Raw genomic sequence first — 18980 nt, 5'->3', positions numbered from 1 at the left:
GAGGGAATGGCAGCTCTTCTACAGGCAGGAAATCTTTCAAGGATGGGCACTGGCCTCTGCTGACCCCTAGGAATGAACACTGACCATGGCTGCAGTCAATTGCACTCTTCCTGCCAGCCCGAAAAAACAAACATCCAGGAGAAAGAAACAGAACTCTGCTCAAGGGCTCCTCTTGCCCAAGAGCCTGGGCTGGGGAAATCTATTCTTGTGCAAGGAAATTTCTCTTGCTCATCTCTTGACCTCCCAGACTGTTGGCTGTGCTCCAAGGAAGACATCCTCCTACTCTTCCAGAGCACTCATGGGGCTGCAGCACTCTCACTTCCAGGAAATGAGCTAGTGAAAAATTCCCGGTACTCCCCATCCCCTTCTGCCTGTAACAGCTTCACTGGGAAATCCCAATTGCCTCCTGCTGCTGCCTCAGTAGCTTATGGCTCGCAGGGTAGGTGACACTGGACTTTCTTCCAGAATTAGGACATTGCCTTAGATGTTCAGGCAGGAATTTAAAGATGTTTCAGTTACATTCTGAACTTACAGTTCAGTCTACAAAGTGGTCTTTGGAGGGCAGCAGGTTCTGTGGCAATAGTGCTGGGTTCAGTGCTTGCCAATCACCAATGCACTCACCAGCATGTACTCACCCATTGCTTGCTGTGAGGTAGGACCAGGAGAAAGGCAAAGCAGGCTCGAACCTTTAAAAGGGTGTAAAGAAAAGTTTATTAACAGTAACTAAAAGAAAGAGGACGAAGAATCAGAACAAAACCTTCAAGATGTTTCTCCTCCCCTTACAACCTTTTCTTTTCCAATGACAATGTAAAGAAACAAAACCTAAAATTTCAGTCAGTTTACACCCCTAGAATAGTTTTTCTTCAGTTCACTGAGGGAGAGAAGCCCCTCTTGTAAATGTTATGGAGATTTCTCCACAAGAAAACAGTTCTCTCGTGGCTCTCTTTGCAAATAGCAGCCACCCAGGGAAATCTGCAATCGTGAAATCCCTCCCGTTTTCCACAAGCTTTTCCCACAGCTGTGTTTATGGGCCATGTCAACTTATGAGCTGTTTAAAATGAGCTGTCCAAAAGCAAAGGTTCTCATTATCTATCTCTAAAATAATCTTCATCTCTGGGAATAGAGGTCTTTTCTCCCTGAGGACACAGGGTGTTCATCACTCCTCTCTCTCTGCTCAAACTCCCTATAGATCACAACTACTTTATCACCTGCTTACTTTGGCATGGAGGCATCTGCTCAAAGTCAATTTGAACCCTTCATTTCTCCATGCTATCATGTGTTACAGGGAAACAGTCTGATGTATCAATTACATCTTTCTCCATAGCTTTACAAGAGGATTTCAGCCCCAAGATTCAAGGCACGTCCTCATCGCTGCCCTCTGGGACTTGACTTCTCTTTCCACTGACCTCAGTGTCTTCATGATGCTCCTCTACATTGTTTGTGTTCTTGTTCCTTCTCTCACCCGAGGGAGGATGGGAGCACGGAGCACTCCAAACTCCCCAGGGGATGCAGGGCCCAGGCTGGCTGTGTCACCTGGTTCACAGCCCAAAGGGAAGGAAGTTCCCAGGTTTCCTATGTCTTTAACATGTGCTTTCCACAGAGGTGTGTACAGCTTTCCAGTGGATGGACGCTTTGCATCACTTCTGTAAATGATTCCCCATGCAAAACCACCACACAATAGCAAGAGCCTCAAGTTCATCCGGTGATGTGTAACCTCCGTGACCTGCAGAAAAGGATTTCCTTATTTTCTTTGTAGGAAGGCTAACATGCTGCCCACCTTTTCTTTTTTTCTAGCCGTGATCAAGATAATGTGCAGGGGTGAGGGAAAAAATGTCACTCGCAATCTGATTCTGCTAAGCTTAAAAGTACATGAATTCCTTTCTTGCCTGAGTAACTCTCAGTGCCATTTTCTTCCCCACTTCACAGTCTCAAAGAGCTGAAGACATCAGCGGTGTACATAATCATAGATGTTGGTTGCAGGAATCATTCTAGGTCTTCATTGTTGAGACTTCAGTCTTCTCTACTGTGTAAAGAAAACAAAGAAAATTCTACCTGTAGTTTATTTTTAGCTTGGCTGGGACACAACAGCAAAGGGAGTGATGTGATTTTTCTCGCTGGCATGTTGCTGTGCATCATGATCTGGCTTCAGAGGAACTTCCTCCGGTGCAGCATGGCAGGAGGTGGGAGGTGAGTGGGGCTTGGTTACCTGTGTCTGTGCATTTGCTGTTCTGCCCCACTGCTGTAAAATAATAATCACAGCCCTGGGAGGTTATAAAACAGCATGCTTGGGGTTGTGCTGTGCCCAGAGCACAGCGTGGGGCCCCTGAGGCAGAGGAGCAATGTGGTCAGTCCCCATGACCAAAAACCACATCTGAGAAAGCCCCAGCTGCCGTGACCTGCCGCACTGGGTTTCAGTCATTCTTGTAGAGATTCCAACACCCTGCCAGGCCTTGGATTGTGCAAAGAATGCAGCCCCCTGCCAGGGCCAGGTAAATGCAGTGCCTGGGCAGAGCAAAGAGTGACTGCTGTGTTTAATGTGTGCTGTGTACTTAACCTCACACCTTTCCCCCCTGCCCTGACCCTGCTGTTGTGCATGTGCTGACAGGGCACTGAGCACAAGGGCATCCCTGGTGAGCCACATCCCAGCTCGGGCCCCCCTCTCTCTCCTCTGACAGATGAAGGGATGATGAGCTGCTGTGCCATCCAAAACTCTGTGCTTGTGCTGGTAAAATTGGAGAGGAAACCATGCCTCACAGGCTGCTGGGATTTGTGGTGGCCCGTTCATTTGCAGGCAGGATCCTAACTCAGAGTGTGGTATTGCTTTCTCCCATGGGAGGCAATTCAGTCACACAGAATTTTCCAGCCAAAAAGATGGGATCTGCCTGTTTTAGCTTGGGCTGTGTGTAGACTTGCATCTGTAACATCTGCAACTGAGATCTGAGACAATTGAACCTGCCTAATTGTTGCTGTGTGTATGTGCTGTGTGTGTGCCAGCCTGGATTATACATCCTCCCTTCTCCTTGCTTCTGCTGCCTGGGGTGTGCTGTTTCTGCCACAGTTAAATGTGTCATATTTTTATTGAATAGCAACGTCCCAACTGAAGAGATAAATACAACACAGGCATAATGAATCATGGGCTCCATGGACTTGCTCAGCTCCCGGATGCTGGAGCAGGCCAAGGGATGAAACACCATGGTTTTCTTGTTTTCTTCACTTCACTCTTGTTTTCTTCACTTTTGCCTGCAAAGTGCACCCACAGGAATTCAGAAAACAATACTCATCCTGCCTGAGCAAGAATCCAAGGATCCTAAACGGGCCAGGAGGAAAAGCATGTGCAGGGGACAAGAGGGCCAAGTGACATAGCTCTCCTCTCTGCTCAACATCCCTCTCTGAGGAGGGGTCTGGCTGCTGCTGCTGCATGGGGAGCCTGGCCAGAGGCTAGAGGGCACTGATCTTACAAAAAAAATCCTTGGTCAGGCTGAACATGAGCCTCTAACGACACTCCCGCTATGAGAAGAATAAATGAAATGAAGAATACAAACAGAAGTGCACTTGTGCACACAGTGCAAGCCTTTCCCTCTGCTCAGGGCAGGGCAGGCTTCAGGACAGATGTCAAAAGATAAAGCCTGACTGGGGAAGGAGCAGAGATGGGCAGCAAGGAAGAGTGGAGGACTTGGAAACGTGACCTAACAGACTGTTAGTCTGAACGTGGCTACCCAGTGACAAAAGACTACCACAGAGTAAGGCAGTAAATCGGTCTCCCACTGGGGATAGGGGAAAATTACAATAATATTTTTGAAAAGACATTGAGAGAAACTTTCCACTTGCGAGATAAATAAGGACTGGAAAAGATACAGGTTGGCATATCTCCACCAACAGATGTTTTTAAGACCAGGTTAGACAAACTTCTGTCAAGAATGCAGGTTTTGGCAGCAAGGAAGGACAATGCATGGTGTTAAGATAAATTTTAGTATTTTTTTGTTAGCTGATTTCACTGTGCAGAAGCTAGAAGCTTCTGGAGAAAAATTCTGCCTTTGCACAGGGTGAAGGTATTTGTGCACATCCCAAACACAGTGGGACTTCCCTGCAACTGCTCTGCCCAGCATGTGTGGTTTTCCTTCAGTTCAAGGACAGTCAGGTCAGGCAATCAGGGAGATGGCAAATATTTATCATAAAGCTATTAGAGTTTTAAGCAAAGCGCTAAGAAATTGAAAATGCATCAAAATATTTTTTCATGTAAAAGCCACTCAAATGCACCTTTACAGGCCTCTCAGTAAAGGAAGGAGTCTTTGAGGAAGATTCCATTTAAATGTCCCATAAAAGCATTATCTATTGTTCTCAACCTTCTAATATTAGCAGGCCCAGAGCATAAATATTAATCACTTCATTGAGCAGCAGAGTGCTGCTCTGTGATGTTTCTAGCACTGCAGAGGTAAGTGTGCCCCCTCCCCACTGATTCAGTCATGACTGGAAGTCACACACACGGAGCCCAGAAAATCAGTAGTGCTGGGACACAGCAGCAGCAGCTGCCAATGCTGGGGGTGGTACAGGAATCCCTGAGCTGGCCTGGGATGTGGCTGGGACAGGACAAGAGCATGCTTGGACAACAGCCACCTTTATATGCTGTTCTGTTTCTGACTCTGCCCGTCTCTTTAGAGTGACAAATCAAGAGGGGTGACTGATTCCCTGCACTTTTCCCTGAACTGCTCATTCTGCAGCATAGGAAAAAATTACTTGGACGAAGATGCTGATGCCAGCTTTGTTCTCCAGAAAGAAGTTCTGCTGGAAGGTAGGAGTCATAAGCCTAAAAAAGCCAGCACAGCTCAGCACAGCCCTCTGGAATTTGGATGCTCTGCCTCACTCCCCATGTGGTCTCCTGTTGCTGCCTGCCTGGGGGCATGGCAAGGTGAGTGGGTGAGGTTCACCCCCAGAGGCTCCTGGGCTCCAGCACGTTGCTACATTGCTTTCAGTTATATGCAGATTTTGTAAGAGTTTCCAAAGGTAGGGGAAGGGTTTTCTCCACCATGGGTGGTCCTGTTCAGGTACCTTCATGGTCTGAAACATTATTACAGAAAGAAGGGAGGGATGAGCAGTGTATGTGTGTGTGTGTGTGTGTGTGTGCTGGGGAAATGTTGCAGTGCTTTGGGGATTTCTGTACTATCTAGGCAGGTGAAATTGTTAAATTATGCTTCTTCCTGCAAGCAGCACAGCACAAGGGGAATCTGGGATGGAGTCAGGGAGCAGTGAGAAGGGGACTTCTGTGAGAGGGGAGTGGGTAGAGGGAAGAAGCAGAAAGGTGTTCCTAACCTGAAGCCCTGAAGGGAAGGGCAGGGGGCTTTTGTGCAGCTCCTTGCACTGACAGCAGGTACCTACCTCCACACGGTCTAAGTACAAAAGAACTGAGAAGATGCTGAGTGAAGGATCTCAGCTCAGGCTAAGACCTTTCTGAGCGAACATCCACATAAACATACCCCAATTAGTGGTAAGTGTGGGTTGGCCAGCTGCCCATCTCACTTATGTCCCTACTCAAGAGAGCCACAGGAACTCCTCTGCCTTCGGGTTCAGCACCATATATGTAAGGCTTAACTAGCTTTTAAAGGCCAGGAAGTGCCCTAAACCACTTTGCCTGTCCAGGAAAGTGTCTGCCTGCTGTGAACCCCCAGCCTCAGTGTTCATGCTCCAAGAGCAGCATTCTCAGCCAAGGGTTCTGAAGGGCACAGGTGTAAACCCACCCAAGACCCAAGTCCTGCACCTTGTCCAGGCAAGCAGGCTCTGCCTACCTGATTCTCCCAGGCAGTGCATCAAACTGCTTGCAGGGAACATCCCATCCAGCCCCTCTGCAGCCACGGAGAGGCACCAGGAGACATGAAAGCCACAATTCTCCCCTGTCAGCTCTCCCTTCAGCACCTGGCTCAGACTGGTACCAGCTGAAATGGGAGTACCTGGGGAGTGCATGGGGTTGCAATGTGAACCTGAACGCTGCAACAGCTCTGGGGTCAATTTAATTTCTGAGGGATTATTTTTGTAATACTTTATGTATCCTTGTTTCATGTTCTCTGATGTTGGAAGCCCTTGTGAAGACCTTGCTCCCTCTAGTCAGAGCAGAGAGGTACATTGTGCGACAGAACATCATCTGCAGCCAAGGTGGGAGTAATGCACAGTGAGATGCTGGTTTTGGACAGACTTGTAAGATATAACCCCACACCAGATGCTGACTCCTTTCAAGTATGAACTCCAGAAACAGTTTGCTTGCTCTTTTCAGTTAGCATTGGAAGCACAGCAGCCAGGATGGGCACAGTGGGACCGTGTCCTTCAGCCCCAATGGAGACTGGTGCTGATTAAAGCAGGGCATTTGTTCTGGCTTGCATGGCTCAGAGTTTGAGCTTTTATGATCACAATAATCAGGTTGCCTTGCCTGGACCCTGATTAGTACATATCTTGGCAAAACGTATTGCACGCACTGATCCCTGCTTGTGCTTTTGTTCGATAAAGAAGCCAAAAGCAGTTTAAGGCTGTAGTCAGCTGTAGGCACAGTAGCCATGTGCCCCATTTGCCCCGCTCTGGGCTGGGGGTGCAGGGGGTGCCCTGGAGGAGCCGCGGCCCCGAGGGCTCTCCCGGGCAGCACTGAAATAGTGCTGGGGGAAGCTGCCTGCGGCTCGCTAATGAGCTATTGATGTATCTGCAGTGCATGCTCGAAACGAGCCCATGTGGCGGAGATCGGTGGCGGCTCTGCCCGTGCCCGTAACGGGGCACGATCGTTTTTTGTGCCTTTGCACACAGAGCTCGCCGAGGCAGGCGGGCAGGGCCAAGGGCTGCCAGCGAGGGTGCCACAGGGTGTGCGGCACTGTGTCCCGGCCGTGTGGGCACCGGGACACAGCACTGGGGCTGCCCCGGCTGTTCCCCGGGCCGAGGGAGCACCGGGGCTGCGCTCGGGGGCTGTCGCTGCCGGGCAGCCGCTCCTCCTCCCCGCAGCCGTGCCCTGAGGGGCGGAGGATGAGGAGGGCGAGGAGGATGCCCCGTGCCCGCCGAGCGGCCGGGCTGGCGGCGGCGCCTCCCCCGCACGGCGGCCCCCGCCTCCCCCGCCTCAGCGCCTTAAATGCCTCGGCCGCGGCGGCAACAAAGGCGGGCGGCGGCCGTGAGTGAGGGGCCGGCCGAGGGTCGGCGAGGCGGGGCTGCCGCTGAGTGCCTGAGGGTCGGCGGTGAGTGAGGGCTGAGGGCAGCGGGGCTGGGCTGGCCGGGAGCGGCTGAGGGGCGGCGGGCCGGGCTGGCGGTGAAGGAGCCGCCGAGGGTCGGCGATGGGCGAGGCTGAGGCGCCGCGGGAGGGCGGAAGGGCCGTGCCCCACCCGGCCCGGCCCGGCCCGGTCCCGCCGCCCGCGGGGGTCTCGGCTGTGGCGTGAGGCAGCCCCGGGCGTGAGCGGCTCCGGCGGGCAGCGTGCGGCGGAAGAGCGCCAGCTCCGCTGCGGCTTAACTTTTGCTAATTCTTATTGTTTATGTTTATAACCCCATCAGTATAAACTTCTAAGAGCGGCAGATGTGTATGGCGGCTTTGCCGGTCCCTGCCCTGCCGCTCTCCGCGCTCGCCGGGGCTGTGGCGGCACAGGCGCCCCGGGGCTGCGGAGCCCGCCCGGCGGCAGCGCGGAGGGAGGATGGGCGGGGATGAGGCAGACCCCGGCCCCTGCCTGCCTCCGGTTTGTGCTCACCCTCGCCCGAATTTGACAGATCTCTGCTGGCCCGGGTCAGCCCGCAGGAACCCGCCAGTTGTAGCAAGGGATTTAATCTGGGAGTAATTTTAGAAGTAGCTGCATTCGTCTCTACTAGCGCACAGCAGGTCAGGCTGCAGAGAGAATAAAGAATGTGTGTTTTTTGTGCTGCCGTGTCAGTTTTTCTAGTCTCTGTTCCTGCATTTATGAGCCCCTGGTAAATCAGGGCAGTGGACGGGGACCAGGGGCTGAAGGAGTGGGAACGGCTGCTGCTTTATGCTGTTTCCATATCTGCTTGCTGCAACTGGATCTTATCACGGAGAGTGTCAAAACAGAAATATCTGCAAGGGGAAAGGTGCTGTGGCAGAGCAGCTGGATGTAGCAGGAGATTTTCTTGGCTGTGAGGAAGTGAGAAACCAGAGCTGCCTATTAATGTGTGAGGAATGAGTCTAACTCTCTCTCTCTGACTCCTCCTTTAGTGGCACACTCACACGACTGCACTTGCCTAAATGCTGGTAGCTAACCTGGAATACTTTTTCTGAGCTGGGATAACTTGAAATAGATGGGAGTGCTGTGATGCAAGGCTGCATCATCCTCCTGCTCTCAGAGGGGAGTCAGTGGAAGGAGACCCCAACAGACTGGAGTAAGTGTACATAAGGTGTGCTACTGGGAGGAAAGGGACAGCTTTCTGTCCTCAGCTTTTACTGCAAAAACTGAGTATTGTACTGACCTTGGTAGTGCATCTTGGAAAGTCCTCCTCACCTCCTAGTGTTCAGGACAAAATACACTCATCCCACATGTTTCATCACTGGCCTGGGTCACCATGTCAGGGAAGGTTTAGGTGGGGCTCCAAATGCCTGAGGAGCTCATATAGATATGAGGGATGCTAAATCTTCCCCAGGAGGAAGAATATTAACAGGAAAAATCATCCCCAAAAGGCCCCTGGGACAGAGGCCAAGAGTATCTAATGAGGCAGACTTTTCCTGTTAGCTGTGGTTCTTGTGGGAGGGTGAGGGCCTGGGGGGTTGGAGTGAGCCCATGTGGGGATCTCAGAGGGCAGGCAGCCCACCCCCAGATCTGCTCTGCTCTGGGCATCTGATCACCTCACCTGGGCATAAACCTCTGCTCTGGAGGTGATGCAGCTGCTAAGTTGAGACAAATCATCTATTTTCTTCTGGTTCAGCAAATAAATAGGTTTGGTGATGGGCAGCTCTGTAGTGCCAAGGTGTGTGCCCTGTCAGTGTTGGGGACAGGACAGCTGTGCAAGGCTGCAGCTTGGCTCCAGAGAAATCCATCCACTGCTTTTCTTCTCTCATTAATGGTTGCTTTCCTTAGGTAAGCTACAGTGGAAGGAGCTGTGTTTTGTGGGTGTAGTGGGAACATTGTGGGGTCCTCTGCCAAAATGTGTGCCTATGGCAAAAGTGATGCATGGCCTGAAAATGGAGATGCTCACATTAGTGAGCTGCCACATTATTGCTGGAACTGCAGTGCTCAGCTGGGTGTGTATGTGTCTCCTGTTGGCAGCAAATGTGAGGTTAGGTTTCAGAAAAGAGGAATATCTGATCATTTCTACTTAATTCTTGAACACAAAAATATTTGTTGATGTGGCTTTGAGCAGGCTGCCCACTCTGGTGGCTGCTGTTTATGTGCTCTGTCACTTGGTTAAACCCAAAGAGTGGAAATGCAGGTGTCTCATTGTTCATGGAGACCTAGTTTTCTAGGGACAAAATAGGCGAGTACTTAAACCTTGTTTTGCAGTGACTGCTGGCAGAGTCATCTCCTGCAGGAGTGGGAATACATGAGAGGAATTAGAGGTGCCAGGATGAGGTGGGCAGGGGTGGTCTAACACAAGCAGATGCAGCCAGTAACGTTCTGTATCTTAATTGTCCTTGAGACAGTGCTGCGAGAGGAGCTGATGGCTGTGCATGCAGAGCTTTACGCCCCTGTGGCTCTGTCGGAGGACAGGTGGGTGCTGAGGGAGCCCTGCACCGAGGGCTGTGTCCCCAACACTCTCACAGGCACCTCAAGCACGGCACAGTCACACCCAGCTCCTGTCCTGCCCCGGGCTGGGGGAGCCAGCCAGGGATGGTAATGGGCCAGGTTGTGTTGGCCTTTGCTCTCAGGCTGGCTGATATGGAGGATATCATTGAACTTAAGTTCTTTGGCTGCCAGGGCTTCTCCTCCCACCCTTACCCTGTCCATTGGCAGGTTTGGAAGGGCAGAAGTGCTGCTGCAGTCATGATCCTCAGCCTGTTCCGCAGGAGAGGTTGGGTGGCATGCACAGCCACCAGTGAAAATGTCGTTTTCCTGTGCTCTACTCAACATTTGTAAAGATCACTGTAATAGGTCTGACAGAATTGTTTTCATGATCTTTTTCAAAGTGTCCAGACCTTTTCTGTAGCCCTCAGATTTTGGAAGAGGGATGTAAATCACAATTCTGCACAGGATTAGCAATCAGAGAGGATGATGAATCAATCTGATACTTTGTCTTAGTCACAGCCCTTCTTAGAACGCTGACCTACATATGACAGCTTTCACTCTAACTGCTTCACCAAGGACAGGCTTTGCTTCCCAGTGTAAGGTGGTCCAGTGGCTGGGCATGTTTGTTTGAAGAACATTCTTGGTGGCTTCAGATGTGCTTGAAGTCTGTGCTGCTTGACTGGGAACTTGTCAGGGAAGTGTGAAATACAAGTGGTTCCTTTGAATGTTCTTTTAATTATAATTATGCTGATAAAAAAACTAGAAGATGAAATGAGATGCTTTCTGTCTAAAGTGCTGTTAGATGTTGAGCCAGCAGGGATCATTGTTATCAGATTCTCTAATCACTTGTGTGATTAAAAGCCTTGGAAAAACGTACATGTTTGAGCCACTTGCTTGTAAGTAAAAATGAAGGTTTATTGCCTTTCTGAATGTGTGCTGTAGCTCAGCCTTTGGTGAGCTGTGAACCCAAAGCTTCTGTAAAATCCCTCCCGGTGGGTCACTGATGGCACTGAATATGGATGCACATCTGCTGGTTCCACTTGCAGATGAGTTTTCCTGCTGATTCCCAGAGCGCCGAGGTGAAAGATGATGAAAAGGAGAGTCCAGAACCATGTCTGCAAAGCAGTGACTTGGCTGATTTAAGGCAGAACTTAAGCCCATTTCTCCCTGTCATTAGGATTCCAGCTCTGCAGGACAGAGTCTTTGGTTTGAAGGATGCTGGGAAGCAATGAGAAATGCATGTACTGGTGTGTGTGTGCTTCCCAGCACGTACCAGTAGCGTGGGCCATGAAGTCCTCCCAGGTGAAGTGTGTGTGTTCAGCAGCATGTTCACATGCAGATCCTGGGTATGGAGTGTAATTTGGTTCTGTGGGTGTCCAGGAGCTCTTCTGTGAAACCAGAACAGAGAAGGTCTGCCCTGTAGTTTTTTGTCTCAGCAGGTTCCAAGTGGCGCCTTTGCCTAGCTGGGGTTTGCTGGTCCCTCTGCAGTATTTGGAAGGTGGTGCATTTGCCTGGGATGTTGGCTTGGGATGTTTCTGAAATTAAAAGCTCTGCCACCAAGTCATCCGGTGGTCTTCGAGGTTTGCTTGTGGTGTGTTGCTCACAAGTTTCAAACAGAGGTTGATGTGGAAAGATGCAGCACAGCATCTTTCAGTTTTTTTTCTATAAATAGCTAAAATAAAAAGGTCTGTTTGTGAGATTGGAAACATTGCAAATAATACCTCACCTTCTAACATTATGCTGAAGTTCAGAGAGGCCTCTGCTTTTCTACCTTGACTCCTGTGCCTGGGAATGGTTTGTCTGTACAGGCAGAAGGGAGCCAGACTGTGCTAACGTTTCTCTGTGCTCCTGATGTGTGTTAGCTCTGGGAACTGGCAGCTACTGAAAATGAGCTGAGCAAAGCTGCTCCTGGTACCTCAGTGCTGCTGAGGCAGTGGAGAGCCCGAATGCCCCAGCACAGGATGCCAGTCTGTCTGGCTGTGCATGCCACACTGATCCCTGGGCACTGGCAGGCAGGTTTGTCACAGAGCCCAGCTTGTGCCTGGGACTCCCGGGGCTGGTGGAAACTGGAAACGAGCTAATGCTCCCTTCTTTAATATTGCATCCACTGTGCCTACAGTGACTGCAGCAGTTTGGATTTTCAGCTGTAAAATTTTGCAGAAAAATAAGAGTTGTTGACAGCAGTGATTAATTTTTTAATATCCATTGCAGCTTGCCCTTTGTGACTTTGTGGTACAGTGTTTGCTGATTAGGAAATCAGAGGGGTTCCAATCAACCTGACTGTTCAATGGATTTTCTGCAAGTACCCTGTGTGTGCCAGCAGAGTCCCCCATGTGTGGGGAGAGTGTGGTGACCCTCACTGGGATGGAATGGCAATAGAAAATGCCATGGCAGTTGTGCAGCAATGACAGCTTTCTCAAATGGATCTCCTGGGCACTAAAAGATATTTGTGGTCCTGGTTTCCCCCTGGTAATCTCAAGGACCTGCTTTTACCTTGAAATGACATTTAATGTATAACATCAAAGTAATGATGTTTTTGTTCTAAATTTGTTTGTAAGGCAGAATCTTTAGGAAAGGCTGCAAGGAGAGCTCTGTTGCCTGAGCTACTGTCTTCTGAAGGCACAGAGCATCCCAGAAGCAATTAGTATATATCTTAAAATAATAAGTTAATAAAAAACTTCTCAGAGAAGATGTTTTCATGCTGTGACCTGCGTTGCCTTGCAAGACTGAAAATTTGGGCGTGAACCTTTGTTAATAAGTTGTGTTAAAGTTTATTTATTTGGTTGGTTTTTGGTTTTATCTCCTTCCCTCACAGTTTAGTTCTTCCTAAATTCGAGATTTTACTTTGGTCCAGGGATGGATTATGACTGTGTTAATTTTTGGTTATCTCTGTGGTCCTGCCATTCTTCGTGCTTGCAATGGGTTTTAAAGAAAAAAAATATTTAGATGTACAAGATTGTAATTGCTGGGATAAAATGTCCCTGTTGGTCTCATGAGACCCCACCTGGAGGGCTGCACCCACCTGGTCTGGGGTCCCCAGCACAGGAAGAACATTGGCCTCCAGAAGAGGCCACCAGGATTATTAGAGGGATGGAGCACCTCTCCTGTGAGGAAAGCTGAGGGAATTTGGATTATTGAGCTGGAGGAGAGAAGGGATCAGGGTGGCCTCATTGTGGCCTTCCCGTGCCTGAAGGGAGCCTGCAGGAAAGGTGCAGAGGGACTTTTTACAAGAGCCTGGAGGGACAGGACAAGGAGAAGTGGCTTCAAACTGGCAAAGAGTAAGTTTAGATTAGGTGTTAGGAAAATTTCTTTCCTGTGAGGGTGGTGAGGCCCTGGCAGAGGGTGCCCAGGGAAGCTGTGGATGCCCCATCCCTGGAAGTGTCCCAGGCCAGGCTGAACAGGGCTTGGAGCAGCCTGGGGTAGTGCAAGGTGTCCCTGCCCATGGCAGGGGGTGGGATAAGATGATCTTTAAGGTCCTTTCCAACCCAAAACCTTCTATGATGATTCTTTGATACTTTATATTTTTTGGGTTGCTTATGTTTTTATATACATTTATATTTGTCCTTCTCCAGCAGAGCTTCAGTGTCGATAATTGTCAGGGACTTAGGCACTTTGTAAGTGAGGTCTATTAGCAGAAATGTAGCAAAGATGGAAGAGTTGTGTTCTGGCTCCTCTGGGCTGGTATTTCACAGGCAAGTCTGATGAATACTTTATATGTTTTATGAGAGTCTGGAAGGTGCTGGATGGGTTTTGCTCTCATCCACATGATGGTGTCTGTGAATATGAAGCTTGTTTCATATTAACAGCCATTCTTGCAATCTTGAAATCCACTTTTCACAAGTGCTTATGTCCATGAGTATTGCTTTCTTGGGAAGATCATCAGAGTGACTGGTTAACAAATTCATTTCAGAGCTTGATAATGTTTATTTTGTGAAGTCTGTAGGTGCCTAGGGAGCTGCCTTGCACCTTTCTGAACAGAACCCATTGTGGAGGGAAACCTCCTCCCCAGGAAGGGATGTGTTATGACTTACTTCCAATGCTGCAGGGACAGGTTGCAGTTGGATGAGGGGGATTCCCAAAGGCAAAAATGGAACTGGTAGAAATAAGTTTTGCTTGTGCCTGTGACATGAAAGGGTATTTTTAGAGACACGGGAGTCCCCAGTCAGACAGGAAGGAAGAGCAATGCCTTGTGTGACAGGACAAAGTGAGAGATCACTGGCATTTTTAGGCTCTTCATCTTTAATGTAATGCTTGTTTAAAGAACAACTGTCTTGAATCCTGTGGACTGAGCAGCTGCCTGTGGATTGAGTAGTATGAAAAGGTGATGGAGCCTTGGGGCTGGGCAGTGGCTCCATGTGCTGTGTGCAGGGACCACTGCCAGGCTGCTTTACCAGAGGGGTCTGAGCAGAGCACAAAGGTGGGGGAACTGTGTGGATGCTGTGTAACTTTCTGTAGATTTATCTGCTGATTTTCAGAGCAGTTGTTACTTGTATCTTCTGGTTTATTTTTTTATAACATACTGTGGGTGTGGAGTAGCAATTATTTTAGGTTCTGTGGATGTGGCTCAGCAATTTCAAATGTGGTTAGAAGTACATTTTTAAAAATTGAGGAGAACTCCATTAAGTCTGCACCTGGGGTAACAGTCAAATTAATTTTCAAGTATGATATAGCTCCCCTCTTCCCTTCCCCTCTTGTTGCTATTGGACATGAAATGAGTACACAGAAGCTTGGTGATTTCAAGAGAGAAGAAGAGCTAATTTTATTTCTGACCTCTCAATATATAGAATACTAAAAGTGACAGTGGATTGGAGGGTGAAATTGCCGCCTCTCCAACCACACTGGTCAAACCAACAGCCCATCAATTCTGTCCTTCCACAAAGAAGAATGCAAAACAATCATTATTTACATGAACAGTACGTGAGAACTCCAGTAGAAATATGTAAACATTATCAGAAGGCTAAAGAAGTTTTATGAGAACTTTAAAACTTTCAAAAGAACTATAAAAGAAAACTTAACACTTTTAAAAATCGGGGCAACACCCTCTCAATTTTGGAAACTTCTTACCACTTTGTAAATCACTTTGCAAAAGACCCGTCTCCTTCAGATGAACTACATGTTCCAAGGTTAAGAAGTTTGCCTAGTTATTAGGGGAGTGCAGTCGGGTAACTATTTATTATATATTAATGGATTAATTGTTTAATTAGATAATCATATGCTTGCAATCTAAGGAGAAAAATTCAGAGAGGTTAATTAAGGAATGGTTAGAAAATCTGATGTCAGACATCATGCTAAGTTTCAGCCTGGACCCTCTTAATTAAAATTAGTTTAGTTCATGCTGGAAGTGAATGGAAATGAAGGAAATTTAAGCTTACCATGGCTACAGATGTGGGAGTGTACCAAGGTCAGTAATGCATATTAACTCATACTTTTAAAATTAATTTCTTTCACTAATTAGGCTTGACTTTTCCCATCTGTCTTCACGCAGACAACACTCCTCGCTTACTTGAGGTATTGCAGAAATGCCTTCCCCCCCTCCTCTCGCTGTTCCTCTGCAACCTCTGAGCTGAGATTTGACTCTGGGCGAGGACAGCACATGGAACCCTGCAGGTGATGCTGCAGATGCTCAATTGTGCACCTAAACATTGTCTGGCTGCTGCCAGAGCTTCGCCTCCGTGGGGTGTTCTCAGGCGTGAAGGCCGTGTCCTGCCACACGTGGGGTGTGACCCAAGGACAGAAACGCTCTGCCTCAGTGGGGTGTCTGCCCCCGACGCTGTGGGGCAGCAAGGGGATGGCTTTGTCCCCGCTGTGTGGCCCAGCCATTTGTCCTGGCTCAGCTCTGCTCAGCCGAGCCTCACACCAACACCGCCGTGTGCCAGAGCCCCTCTCAGCACCTCGGCCGGGAGCTGCCCCGGGGTGAGCTCATAGAACCCGTCGCTGCTGTCAGAACATCTCTGGTCTTCCTTCCCACATTCTGTCCACGTGGATTTCCCCTGGTTGCTGTAATTTCCTAATCTGGAGGAAAACAAACGTGGGGTGTGGTTAAACGGTATGCAGGGCTCCCAAAAAGTGGGGGGAGCAGCTGTGAGTGTGTTGCCAGCCCCCCACATTCTCCTGTGTGCTTGTGCTGTTCTTGGCCAGCTGGTGCTGGAGACTGTAGAATGGTGGTGATGATTTTTGGAGAGTGTGGACCACCATGGCTGCGCTAAGCCCACCTGCCAGGGTTTCAGTAACCACAGGCTGTGTTTGTGGCTTGCTTTTTCCAGCACTGGCTCATTTTCTGAAGTGAAGAACTCGGGCTTGTGTGAGAAGGTGATTATATCTTGCTTCCCCTCCTCTGAGACTGCCACACTGGAGTGTTTTAATGCTGTGTCTTACAGTCTTGAAGTTTGTTTTGGAGCATTTCCTTTGGCTAAATTCCTGGCTAGCCATATGCTCCTAGAAACCTTCTCATCCTTCTGGTAATGCTCCTTGTAGCCCCCTTCAGCTCCTGCCAGATTCCTGAGCAGCCGTCTCTTACACAGCTCTCAGTCTCTCTGGTCCTTGAGCATCTTTTAGCCCTCCCACATCCTTGGCTTTCTCTCTCTTAGGTTTCATGAAAACAAACTCTTGGGAAAAAAATCACAAACCAAAACCAAAAATACCACAGTGAAAACCCCTACCCACTCTCCAAATGTCCAGATACATTCTGCCTCTTTTCTCTGTAGTTGCATGTATTATTTTTCACAAAACTGAATTTAGCTGTCCGTGTTATCAGTAGTTCTAATAATTTTTTTAATAGCCAGTTACCAGGGGACTATTAGCTGTGTGTCTGTAAAAAAGTAGGTGTCATGGTTCAGAGCAGATGAGCTGCAAAAACTACCCCCTTAAAAAAGGCCTGTGGAGAAGCTAAGTTGGTGTTGCTCACTGGAGAAAGAGATTGTCTCTGGTTTGGGGAGGAGGCTCAAGGAAGTTGAGTTCATCTTGTGCAAGATGGGTTTGAAATGGAAATATTGGTCTTTGCAGTACCTGGGGAAAGCAGTGAGAAAGTTGGTAGGTGTGTGGAAAAGGATCCTGATGGAGCATTGCTGAGACAAGGCTGTGGCTGGGTGAGAGAGAGGTTGGATCAGCCGTAACTTGCACAGGTCATCATTCTCCGTGGCCATGGCGTAGCTCCTGCTTAGACTGTGGGGCTTGGCAGTGTCCCTGTAGCTGCATCTTATCCTGGAGACGTGTGGGAGACCAAGTCCTGCTTCAGGTTGGCTTGCAATAGGGGAGCTTCTCTGTTCCTGGGAACAAAGGTCAGCAGCAGAGGATTTCCTCTCTAGGGTATCCCAGTAATGTCCTGCTAACTGTGTCTGTGTTTCCCCAGGCCTGTGGCCAGCCTAGCAATCAGTAACTGGATTTTCAATTCCTACCCTGTTCTGGGTGGCAGAGGTTGAGGTCTGGCAGCAGTGATCACATCAATCTCAGATCACTGCCCGAGTGCCTGTGCTGCTCTCTGTGTTCTTGGATCCCAAGCCTCTCTTCTGCAGCAGGGATGGGTTTGGGTTTCTTGCTCTTCTGTGGTGCTGCTGAAGCTACTGTATTTGCACAGAGCCAATTCCTCTGAGATGATGATCACTCTTCTGTTGAAGCACAAGCTGCCAACTTACAGAATTAATTGCCAGTGATCTGCAGTAGCCCTTGACTTGTCCTAGAATTTGCTTTAATAAAAGAGAATAGATCTTTAATGAAAGTGGAAGGACTTGTGTATTTCTCTGAAAATACAGAGGGGGTTGCAAAGCCAGGCTCTCAGAAGGCAGGACAGCTTTTAAGTTATGCAAGCCCAAATCTGACCTCTGTGTACTGCAGGTTCTGATTGCGTGGTTCCACAGATCTGCTTGGCTTGATGCTGCCTTGCTCATTGTGCAAAATTTATCTGTATTTGTAGTTGTTAGGTGGGGTTTTCATCTTCCTTTTTGCAGCTCTGAGGTTGTACTTGTGTGCTTAAGCCCTTCCCCAAGAACAGAAACACAAGTTGTCCAATAGGCTCCTCTGTGGTGCTGCTCATAAATGTCTGAGCAGCTGCAGTTCGTGGTGTGTTTGTGGGAAAGCAGCTCTGTAAATGGGGAGCTGAGGCATGCACAAGGGTGCTCAGCTAATTCTGGGTGTTCTTTGGGGAAGCTGCCAGGAACTCTCTCCTCTTAATTTCTGATGTCCATGAAGTGCAGTTCTGTGGCCAAGAGCTCAGCCCATGTGCACACCTGATCTTGGATCTGTCCTTCTGCAAGGGTCTGGCAATAAAGGATGTGAGAAGTTTATTTTAAGGTTTGATTTCATAGCAGCTGTAAAAAAAGCAAGGCAGGAATCACTTTTTTGTCAACTTTGGTTTGCCTCTCCTGAGACTCTATTTGGCTTTTGTACCTTATTTAATATACCTTAAAAAAAAAAAATCTGCTGGAAAAAACCCCACCCAGGTAGAGAGTTTTTTCAGTGCTGTCATTCAGTGAGTGCTTCTGCTGTGAAAGGAGGATGCTGTGACAAAATGAGGGGCAGGATTAGGTGAATCATCACCAGGCCGTGCTAATGAAACCTTGTCCTCCCTGTGGAGCCCCGGTGGGGAGGCTAGGCTGTGCAGACAGGGTTTGTTGGCTGGCTGACACCAGTGACCAGGGGAGCCATGGGCTTTGCCAGTGGCCTGAGAGCAGGTATTTATTTGCTCCAGTCAGTGCTTCTCTTCGGGCTTGTTCCCAGCCTGCCTTCCAGTCCTTGCCTTAGTGGTCTTCATGGACCACTCCTGGTCTGAAGCTCCTCAGCATCCCATTCCACCTCTGCTCTGTGGTGTTGTCTGGGTTTCACATCCTGCTCCCCTGTGTCTGGTAGACCTGCTCCATTCTGGCTTTGTTCCTCACATCTTCTCATCTGGCTGATGTGATCAGAGAGTACTGCTGTCCCTGCCAGTGGTGGCATTGTTGGTGTCCCTGCTTCCCAGCCAGTGTCTCTGCCCTGCCAGCCATGCTGGTCCCCATCTGAGCCTCTGTGCTGTGGGGCCTGGGGGCATTCCTGGCTGATGCTCTGCTCTGCAGAGGCTTTAATGATTTTCCATTTAACTGTGATTAACCTGACAGGCAGGGCTTTGCTTATTGCAATCTGGAAGAGTGGTGGTGGCAACATTTCTAACTTTGGGATGAATCAGCATTAACAATGAAGCAGGAAACAAATACCATTTCTTTTACAAGGCAACAGACAGCAGGATGTTTTCCTCTGCCAAAGCATCCATCAGGCTATTGGTTAAGCTGTAGCTGGTAAGGTGGGAAGGAGAAATAATTTCTCTCTCATAGA

General features: G+C 48.9%; 1 protein-coding gene across 4 annotated transcripts in view; it reads left to right on the top strand.

Moving 5' to 3' along the window:
- Positions 1-6965: 6965 nt before the first annotated feature.
- The window catches only part of ST6GAL1 (ST6 beta-galactoside alpha-2,6-sialyltransferase 1), a 43071-nt gene continuing 31056 nt past the window's right edge, over positions 6966-18980 (top strand). For all 4 annotated transcript variants that reach the window (XM_030279853.4, XM_030279850.4, XM_030279852.4 and 1 more), the window contains exon 1: positions 6966-7199. The gene's annotated coding sequence lies outside the window, so the exon portion shown is untranslated. The remainder of the gene's footprint in view (positions 7200-18980) is intronic.

The sequence above is a fragment of the Taeniopygia guttata genome, chromosome 9 (assembly GCF_048771995.1).
Source record: "Taeniopygia guttata chromosome 9, bTaeGut7.mat, whole genome shotgun sequence".
NCBI lineage: Eukaryota > Metazoa > Chordata > Aves > Passeriformes > Estrildidae > Taeniopygia > Taeniopygia guttata.
The sequence above is the reverse complement of the archived record's forward strand: the minus strand, read 5'-3'. Positions and strand labels throughout refer to the sequence as shown.